We start from the raw sequence: 10208 nt of genomic DNA, 5'->3' as shown, positions 1-10208 counted from the left end.
AACAAAGTTGAAAGAGGCTTTACTGGATTCAGTAACAGAATCAATACAGCTGAGAAAAGAATCAGTAACTTGAAGATAAGTCACTATGAATTATGCAAACTAAAACATACACACAAAAAAGTAGTGGTAATAAAAACAGTATCCAAAAGCTGTAGGATAATATCTAACAGTCCAGCATATGTATATTTGGAAGGAGAAGAGAAAAACCAGGCAGCAAAAATATTTGAAAAGATAATGGGCAAAGTTAATAACAGCCACCAAGCCACAGACCCAACTTCTTCAAAAGCACCAAACAGAATAAATGCATTAAACCATCTCCCCAAATCCATGCATATCATCTTTAAAATGTTGAAAGTCAATAATAAAAAGAAAATGTTAAAGGCAGCCACAGAGGGAGAAAGCATATTACATACAGAGGAACAAAGATAGGAATTGCATAAGACTTTTAGTTAAAAAAATGTACAAGTCAGAAGACAATAAAGTGGGAGATTTTGGCTGGGCACAGTGGCTCACACCTGTAATCCCAATACTTTGGGAACCCAAAGGCAGGCAGATCACCTGAGGTCAGGGGTTCGGGACCAGCCTGTCCAACATGCCAAAATCCTGTCTCTACTAAAAGTACAAAAATTAGCTGAGCGTGGTAGCACATGCCTGTAATCCCAGCTACTCAGGAAGCTGAGGCAGGAGAATCGCTTGAACCCAGGAGGCAGAGGTTGCAGTGAGTCAAGACTGCACCACTGCATTCCAGTCTGGGCGACAGAGCAAGACTCCATCTCAAAAAAAATAAAAAATAAAAAAATAAAGTGGCAGATTTTAAAAACGGAAAGAAAAACAATGACAACTCAGAATTCTAAATCCAGTAAAGTATCTTTCAAAAATGAAGGAGAAACAAAAACATTTTTGTTAAACAAAAAAAAAAAAAAAAAGAAAATCCATGGCTAGCGCATTTGCCCTAAAATAACTGAAAAAGGAAGTTCTTCAATTAGAGGAAATATGATACAGATACCCAGGTCTTATAAGGAAAAGCACTGGAAATGACAGAAAGAAAATGTTATAAAATTTATATTTGTTCTATTGCTCTAAAAGTTAACATGTCTAAACCAGGGATCAAATAGAAATTTTCTATAAAGAAGATTTTAGGCTTTTGGAACCACATATGGTCTCTGTCACACTTTTTGCTTTGTTATTGTTGTTGTTGTCATGGTCGTTTGCTATGGTTTGTTTTGCATTATTTTAAAACCCTTTAAAACGTAAAAATCAGAAAAGATACGGTGGTACTTTTCTTAGGTTTTCTTTATGCATGGTATATCGTAGACTTGTGGCAGGAATAGCTGGCAACCAGACACACAAAAAAGCATAAATTTTTATTTAGTTAGTTCGTTAGTTTTTTGAGATGGAGTAATAAAAGGCCCAATCGGTGCCTGCTTCTCTAGCCAAAGGACCAGAGAGGAGACTACCCAACAACACAGAAAACTCATAGATAATAAGTGCCCCACCCCAGCCAAATACAACAGAAAAAGCTATGGCCCCACTGACACTAGCAAGGTCCAGTGGAGAGCTTAGGCTTCAGCCCAGTCCATAAAAAGACATCCTAATCCCCTATCAGAGTGGTATCAGGGAAGGCCAAGTCTGAAGCTGGAACTCTCATCACCCTGAGCAGTAAGGAGGTCCCACTGCTGTGCCAGTGGAGATCACATAAGAGCCTGGAATTCCGTCTGTTACTGACAGGAACTTGGTGCTCTTCCCCTCCTCCGGGGTACGGCCAGGCATGGTCAAGTGGAGAATGCTACTACTGCCTAGCAGAAAAGAGACCAACCCACATGGTTAAGGTGGAGGCCCCCTGGAAGGCAGCAACAAGGTACTTCTGCTCCTTCCAGCCATTAACAGGGTGCTATTAACAGAGGCCTAGTGAAGAACTGAAGTGTCACACCCACTTATCAACAATGAGGAGCCCCTGCCTTTCTAGGGTGTCTAATGAAGCTAGTGGCAAACCTAGACTTGTCTTCTCTTTGTGTTATAATAAGGTGTCACCCCTCCTTCATTTCCTGCTGGAGTTGGGTCTGAAGAAGCCAACAAAAGCAAAAGGTTTGACTAAGATCTGGAGTCTCACAACATAATACGAAAATTTTCCAGGTTTCAATGGAAAATTACTTGCCATTTAAAAAAATAGTAAAATCTTAACTTGAATGAAAAGAGACAAGCAACAGACGCCAACACTGAGATGACACAAATGTTTAAATTATCTGAAAAACATTTTAAGGTCATAAAAATCCTTCAATAAATGCTTGATTGTAAATATGCTTGAAACAAATGAAAAAAATAGAAAGTGTAGCAGAGAGATAAAAGATGTAAAGATGAAGTAAAAAGAAATTATAGAACTGAAAACTACAATGCCCAACTTAAAAAACTCAACAGATTGGCTCCATAGCATAATTTAAAGGACAGAGAAAAGAATCAGTGAACTTGAAGGTAGAACAGTAGAAATTGCCCAGTCAGAACAACAGAGACAAAACAGACAGGAAAAAATACATATAAACTGAGTCTCAGAGACATATTGTATTAGTTTCTTATTGCATTGCTATAAAGAAATATCTGAGACTAGGTCATTTATAAACAAAAGAGGTTTGGCTGGGCGCACTGGCTCATGCCTGTAATCCCAGCCCTTTGGGAGGCCAAGGTGGGTGGATCGCCTGAGGTCAGGCGTTCGAGAGCAGCTGGGCCAACACAGTGAAACTCCGTCTCTACTAAAAATACAAAAATTAGCTGAATGTGATGGTGGACACCTGTAATCCCAGCTACTCAGGAGGCTGAGGCAGGAGAATCGCTTGAACCTGGGAGACAGAGTTTACAGTGACCCGACATCTCGCCACTGCACTCCAGCCTGGGCAATAAGAGCAAAACTCCATCTCAAAAAAAAAGAAAAAGAAAAAGAAGAGGTTTAATTGACTCATGGTTCTGCAGGCTGTACAGGAGGCATAGCAGCTTCTGCTTCTGGCAAGGCCTCAGGAAATTTACAATCATAGTGAAAGGGGAAGGGGAAGCAGGCACGCCTTAAGTGGCCAGAGCAGGAAGAAGGGAAAGGGGCGGGAAGGATAAACAACCAGATCTCATGAGACATCTGTCAGAACAGCTCTAGGAGGATGGTGCTAAACCATTAGAAATTGCCCTCATGATCCAATCAACTCCCACCAAGCCCCACCTCCAGCATTGGGGATTACATTTCAACGTGAGATTTGGGTAGGGACACAAATCGAAACCATATTACATATGATCTAATATGTAGCCTTGGATGGAATCCAGGGCTCAGGGTATAAAACCCCTTGTAGCTTCTGGGATGTGCAGACTGGTTGGTTCCTTGCTTCTTGCTCTCCCAGTCTCGTAAACATATTCTCCATTATCTCAAGCAGCAGAGCATATTCTATATGCGTCAAATCAAAGGCTAAATCGTCACAGCTACGCTTGATGCACTGCTACCTTTCCACCCTCACGTCCTCACCACCTGCTTCTTTGGTTGATCACCAATTAACAGTGTAGGCTCCCAGAGCTCGGGGCTTTTGCAGCCTCCATACCACTGTTGGCCCCCTGGACCCACCTTATGTACTCTTAACCTGTCTTTTCTCATTCTTTGACTCTGCCGGACTTCGTAGCCCCCACGGCCCGGTGTTGGCTCTGATCACCCCAACATGATTGTACTGAATACTGCAGACAACTGTAACACAATAATAAGTATTTGTGTACCTAAACACATCTAAACATAGAAAAGGTACAGTAAAAATACAACATAAAGGATGTTTTAAATGATACACCTATGTAGAGAACTGACCATGAATGGAGCTTGCAGGACTGGAAGTTGCTCTGGGTGAGTCAGTGAGAAGTGAGTGAATGTGAAGGCCCAAGACGTTACTGTACACTACTCTAGGCTTTATAAACACTGTACACTTAGGCTACACTACATTTATTTTAAAATATTTTCCTTTCCTTAATAATAAGTTAACCTCAGTGCACTCTTTTACTTTATAACCTTTTTTTTTTCTAACTGTGACCCTTTTGTAATCATACTTAGCTTAAAATACAAACACGTTATACCACTGTACAAAAATATTTTATTTCTTTACATTCTTAATCTTACCTATATCTTTTCTATTTTTATGTATTTATTTCTTTTACTTTTTAAACTTTTTGTTAAAAACTAAGTCACAAACACATGCATTAGCCTAGACCTGCACAGGGTCAGGATCATCAATATCACTGCCTTCCGCCTCCATATCCTGTCCAACCGCGAAACTTCAGGGGTAATGGCATGCATGGAGCTGTCATCTCCTAGGATAACAATGCCTTCTTCTGGATACCTCCTGAAGGACCTGCCTGAGGCTGTTTCACAGTTAACTTTTTTTGAATAAATAGAAAAAATAACCTCTAAAGTAAGGATAAAATGCACAGTATAGTAAATGCATAAGCCAGTAACATAGTCATTTATTATCATTACCGAGTATTATGCACTATACATAATTCTATGTGCTATACTTTTATAAGACTGGCAGTACAGTAGATTTGTTTACATCAGTGTCACCACAAACACATGAATAATGCTCTGACATGATGGCTACAACATCACTAGACACCAGGAACTTTTCAGCTCCATTATAATCTTACAGGACCACCATTGTATATGAGGTCTACCATTGACCAAAACATCATTTTGCAACTCATGACTGTATATTTCTATATTCTAGCAATAAACTCTTGGATAACAAAATTTAAAAATATAATAGTGTTTTAAATCACCCAAAAATGAAATATTTAGGTGCAAATCTAACAAAACAAGTATATGTGTTGTATGTGGAAAAATACAAAATGTTGATAAAAGAAATGAAAGAAGATCAAAATAAATGGAGAAACATATCATTTTCATATGCTGGACATGTCAGTATAGTAAAGCTGTCAATTCTCCTAAAACTGATACAAAGTTAAAATACAATTTCTGTCAAAACCCCGGCAATATGCTTACATATTTTTATAGACAAATGTTTATGAAAATGCAAAGGAGCATGAAGCATTAAACATTTTTGAAAAAGAAGAATGAAGCAAAGGGAATCAATCTATCTGATTTCAAAACTTACTATATAACCCCAGTAATCAAGACTATGTGGTATTGGTGGCGGAATAGACACACAGATCGGTGAAGAGAGAACCCAAAAATAGACCCAGGCAAATACATCCAACTGATTTTTCACAAACGTGAAAAAGCAATTCAATTAAGGAAACCTTTTCAGTGAACAAATAGATGTGCAAAAGCAGAAAAAAAACAAAAACTCTAAAACCTTGGCCTAAACCTCAAACCTTAAACAAAACTTAACTCAGGGACTTTTGAATGTAAAATATAAAACTGTCAAACTGGCCAGACGCAGTGGCTCATGCCTGTAATCCCAGCACTTTGGGAGGCTGAGGCAGGAGGATCATTTGACGTCAGGAGTTCAAGACCATCCTGGTTAACATGGTGAAACCCCATCTCTATTAAAAATACAAAAATTAGCTGGGCGTGGTGGTGCACGCCTGCAATCCCAGCTACTCGGGAGGCTGAGGCAGGAGAATCACTTGAACCCGGGAGGTAGAGGTTGCAGGGAGCCAAGATTGTGCCACTGCACTCTAGCTTGGGTGACACAGCGAGTCTCCATCTCAAAAAAAAAAAAAAAAAAATCGAACTATAAAAAAAAGAAAAGATTTGGGTTTGGGATCTAGAGCTAGGCAAAGAGATCTTCACATAGTGTGACCTGCAAATAAATGACAAATTGGACTTTATTAAAGTTAAAAATGTTAGCTCTGAGAAAAAGTCTATTAAGAGGATGAAAATACAAGTTATGTACTTGTAGAAAATATTTGCAACCCACACGTCTAACAAGGACTAGTATCAGACATATATAAAGAATTCTCAAAACGCAGCAGTAAAAAAATCAAACTTACCATTTAGAATATGGGCAAGGATCTGAACAAACATTTCACTGAAGAGGATCCAGAGATGGCAAAAAAGCACATGAAAATATGTTCAGCATCACTAACCACTGGGAAAATGTACATTTAAACCACAGTGAGATATCACTACATGAAAATAAAAAATAGTGATAACAGCAAATGCTGGTGAGTGTGTGGAGAGACCAGCACACATACATTGCTGGTAGGAGAATAAAGTAAGACAGCAACTCTAGAAATTTGAGTTAATAATCATTTGACAATTTGAAAACTAAACATATAGCCATCATAAAAACCAGCCACTGCTTACTTAGGCTCATAACTTAGAAAAATCAAAACTTGTGTTCACACGAAAACCCATTCACAGATGTTTTATCAGCTTTATTCATAATTAAAAGAAAAAAAAAAAGAAAACCTGGAAACAACCCAGATATTCTTCAGTGTGTAAAGGGTTAAACAAATCGGTACTCCTTAGGCCAGGCACAGTGGCTCAGGCCTGTAATCCCAGCACTTTGGGAGGCCGAGGCAGGAGGATCACAAGGTCAGGAGATCAACACCATCCTGGCCAACACAGTGAAACCCTGTTTCTACTAAAAATACAAAAACGTAGCCAGGAATGGTAGCACATGCCTGTAGTCCGAGCTACTCGGGAGGCTGAGGCAGGAGAATCACCCGAACCCAGGAAATGGAGTTGCAGTGAACCAAGATCGTGCCACTGCACTCCAGCCTGGGTGACAGAGCAAAACTCCGTCTCAAAAAAAAAAAAAAAAATCGGTATTTCCATGCCATGGAATACCACTTAGCAATAATAAGGGGCAAACTGTGGATACATGAAACAACCCAAGTCAATCTTTACACATTTATGCTGAGCAAAAAAAACCCAATCCCAAAACATGACATCCCACATGATTCCACTTATGTAACATACTGAAATAGCAAGATTATAGAAATAGAGAATGGAGGAGTGGTGGTCAGGCCTAAGAACAGGGTTGAGAGGCTCAAAAGGGAAGGATTTCTGCCTTGATCTGGCACCCTTCTTTCTCTGCACCACCCCCTTCTGCATCATGATGGGCATGGGACAGACAAGGGCTCCTCTCAATGGAACCAGACCTGTCTCTGGCCAAAGGGAATTTCCAAAGATGTGTCTCCAGAAGCAGAATAAGAGAGGTTTGATTCGGGCACATAAGCTTTTCAGTGAATTACTCTCTTTGAAAATGATGAGAGAGACAGGTTTTCAAATTTCCAGGTCTGTCCTGGGATGTAGATTGGATTTAATAGGCCATGTCCACCAGGAAATTTCAAAAGTCAGGTTTTTAAAAGGCTGGGAGGGTGGGAACTCGCAGTGCTGGCTGGACTGCAGCCCCAGACACTGAGATGAGCACCGAGTCTTTTTTGACAGGAATCACAGCTTCTCGTGCAGATTCATTTATGGAAAGGAGATAATGGGAATGGGAAAGAAGCACTGCTCTAATTTCATAACATGCAGCTCTCAACATGTTTAAATTCCAGGACCGCCTTTGCAGTTGAGCTTCTCTGGAAATATGCTACTCCCTGAAAGGACATACGCTCAACCATGCTGAGGCGGGGTGGATGTGCTCACCCTGGATGCACATTCGGAACATGGGCCCTAGAACTGCAGGTTGGGGGTTGCAAGGGCCTCAGGGTCAACAGTTACCCAGTGAGCCACCTGGTGGGGATCATAGGCCATCAGTGCTCAGTGGCACTCAGCCAAGGTGTGCATTCTGTGGATCTCTTTGGACACTTACACTCTCCCAATTCTGTCCCCTCTGGGGTGGGGTGGCAGCTCCCGTTCCAGGGGATGCCGTCCTCATCCCCACCTGCTGTAGGGCTCAGACTTTGGTAGGCTCTGAAGGAGGTAGTAAGGAGGAAGCAGACCTGGGCTGTGATCTCACAGAGCTGGCATCTGAGGTGACAGAGAAAATCCTACATAAAGTTGTATGTCCTGGAGTAGGACCAGGTGCTGGAATGGACTCCAGACTGCAGGTGCTCTGGGACACCAGCCTCATGGGAACTTGCAGTGCTGCCTGCACAGGAGTGGGTGGCAGGTCAGCATCACCCCAGCCACTGATGCTATGTGGTAGGATGGAATCCTGGCACCATTGCTTAATAGCTGGTGATGCTGAACTATACATCCCCTCTGCCTTGGTTTTCTCATCTGTAAAATGGGGATCATTATACTTGCCTTCCTGGACTGTGTTAAGATTCAACATGACATTAAGCACATCTCACGGTACAATGAGTGGAAAAGCAGGAGAGAGTGAAGGAGAAGACCCACCGCCCTCACACCCACACCAGCTCCCTCCCAAGTCCTGAAATTCCCACATTAGCCTCAATCTTCAGGGGCCTTCTAGAGCCAGGGCCATTTTAATTCCCAGAATTGGTATCCCTTGGGAAGAGAATGAAAGAAGCCAGACATTCCTAAATTTGATGAGTTAACCCACAACTCCCCAGACGTACTGTTGAAAGCTGGGGCCCTCAGAATGAGATGTGTGGGTTTGCTGGAGACCAGGAGAGACTGGGGAGCTGCACCCGGGCTGTGGACCGCAGGCCCAGACTCAGGGCCTCAGGACCTCAGGAGGCCGTGAGGCTTAGCGGTCTTGCTCTGGGCAGCGCAGGGCGCATTTGCCTGCTCACCCCAACTCTCCAGCGGACATTTGCTGAGAATGGGAGGCAGGACCATGGAAATTTCCATTCCCACGTGGCCCATGGACTTTGGGGGGAAAATCTTACCTGGATTTTTGTTGTTATGCTGCCATTCCCTAGTTGTGTGATTGTTTTTTCTCAATCTCTGCTAGGCTCAGTTTCTTCATCTTTAAAGTGGGAATAGCAGCTCTCATCTTCTCTCAGGCAGTGAAGGATTAGATGGCACTGCTCCTGACAGGCTCTGTTTCCTGTTGGACGAATAAGTAGAGGGAGTAAGGAACCATTTGCCCCTGCTGGCCCCCAACCACCCCTGTCCTCCTTGTCATCCTCTCCATAGAATTCAGACTATCCCACTGGCCCCTGTACCCCCAGTCCAATCCTTCAAGTCCCTCTTCTACATGGCCACCAGATCTGATTGCAGCTCTTCTCCTCAGCTCACAACCCTGCTACCATGAGGCTAGGGCCGAAGTGCCTTACACGGACCCTCTCTGGGAGCTGGAACCTGCCACACTCCTGTGAACCCCAAATACCTGAGACAGGTCTCAGTCAAGTTAGAAAATTTATTTTGCCAAGGTTAAGGACGCACGCCTGTGACATGGCCTCAGGAGGTCCTGCCAACAGGTGCCCAAAGTGGGCAGGGCTCAGCTTGGTTTTATACATTTTAGGGAAACATGAGACATCAATCAACATGTGTAAGAGGAACACTGGTTCCATTGGAAAGGCGGAGGGGGCTTCCACCTTGTAGGTAGATAAGAGACAAGCAGCATTCTTTTGAGTTTTTGATTAGCCTTTCCAAAGAGACAATCAGACATGCATTTATCTCAGTGAGCAGAGCGATGACTTTGAATAGCATAGGAGGCAGGCTTTCCCTAAGCAGTTCCCAGCTCGATTTTTCTCTTTAGCTAGTGATCTTGGGGGTTCCAAGATTTATTCTCCTGCCACACTCCCCAGCCTCATCCCATATCCTCCTTGACTGGAACCTCCTATTGTCCCAACCCCATGCCTTGGGCATGTCCTGCTCCCCCTGGAGACAGGCACACACATGCAGACTTAGCACAGCTCAGGGCACCTCTGACCCCATCTCAGCTCTGTGTGGTCCTTCCCACTTTGAGCCCTTGCAGCAGCCACGGAAACACCATCCTAACACTTACAGATTCTTATAGTGAATGTGTCCTGCTGTGTCTCCTCCAACTCCAGGTGGTGATCAAGGCTCAAGTGTTATTTATGTATTTCCATAACCTCAGCCAGTGCAGAGCTGGAAGGGGTGGGGAAGCCAGGGGAGGGGCGAGAAGGGAAAGGGGAGAGAGGGAGAGAAGAATGGAGGGGGAGGAGAGAGAGGAAGAAACGGGGGGGAGGAAGGGAGGAGGGGAGGGGAGGGAAGGAGAGAGAGAGGCAGGAAAGGAGGAAGGGAGGGTGAACTGAGGGAGGGAAATGAGGTGGAGAAGGAGAAAGGGGAAGGCAGAGAGGGAGAAAGGGTGGAGGAGGGAGGGAAGGAGAAGAGGTGGAAAAGGAGGGAGAAAGAAAGTTAGCTGGTTAACTGATTAGTTAGTTAGGTAGTTGGTCACTAAAATAAGACC

General features: G+C 43.1%; 1 long non-coding RNA gene across 1 annotated transcript; it reads right to left on the bottom strand.

Annotated features, from left to right (window-relative positions):
* Positions 1-3616: 3616 nt before the first annotated feature.
* On the bottom strand, positions 3617-10006 carry LOC111551578. The gene is made up of 4 exons (XR_002734399.2): positions 9783-10006; positions 8719-8879; positions 5962-5999; positions 3617-3709 (listed from the first exon to the last, which is right to left on the bottom strand). It is a non-coding gene; the product is annotated as an uncharacterized LOC111551578 (long non-coding RNA).
* Between the last annotated feature and the right edge of the window lie 202 nt (positions 10007-10208).

This window comes from Piliocolobus tephrosceles, chromosome 11 (genome assembly GCF_002776525.5).
Source record: "Piliocolobus tephrosceles isolate RC106 chromosome 11, ASM277652v3, whole genome shotgun sequence".
Taxonomy (NCBI): Eukaryota; Metazoa; Chordata; class Mammalia; order Primates; family Cercopithecidae; genus Piliocolobus; species Piliocolobus tephrosceles.
Note: the sequence above shows the minus strand (reverse complement) of the source record. Positions and strands in the feature narration are given on the sequence as shown.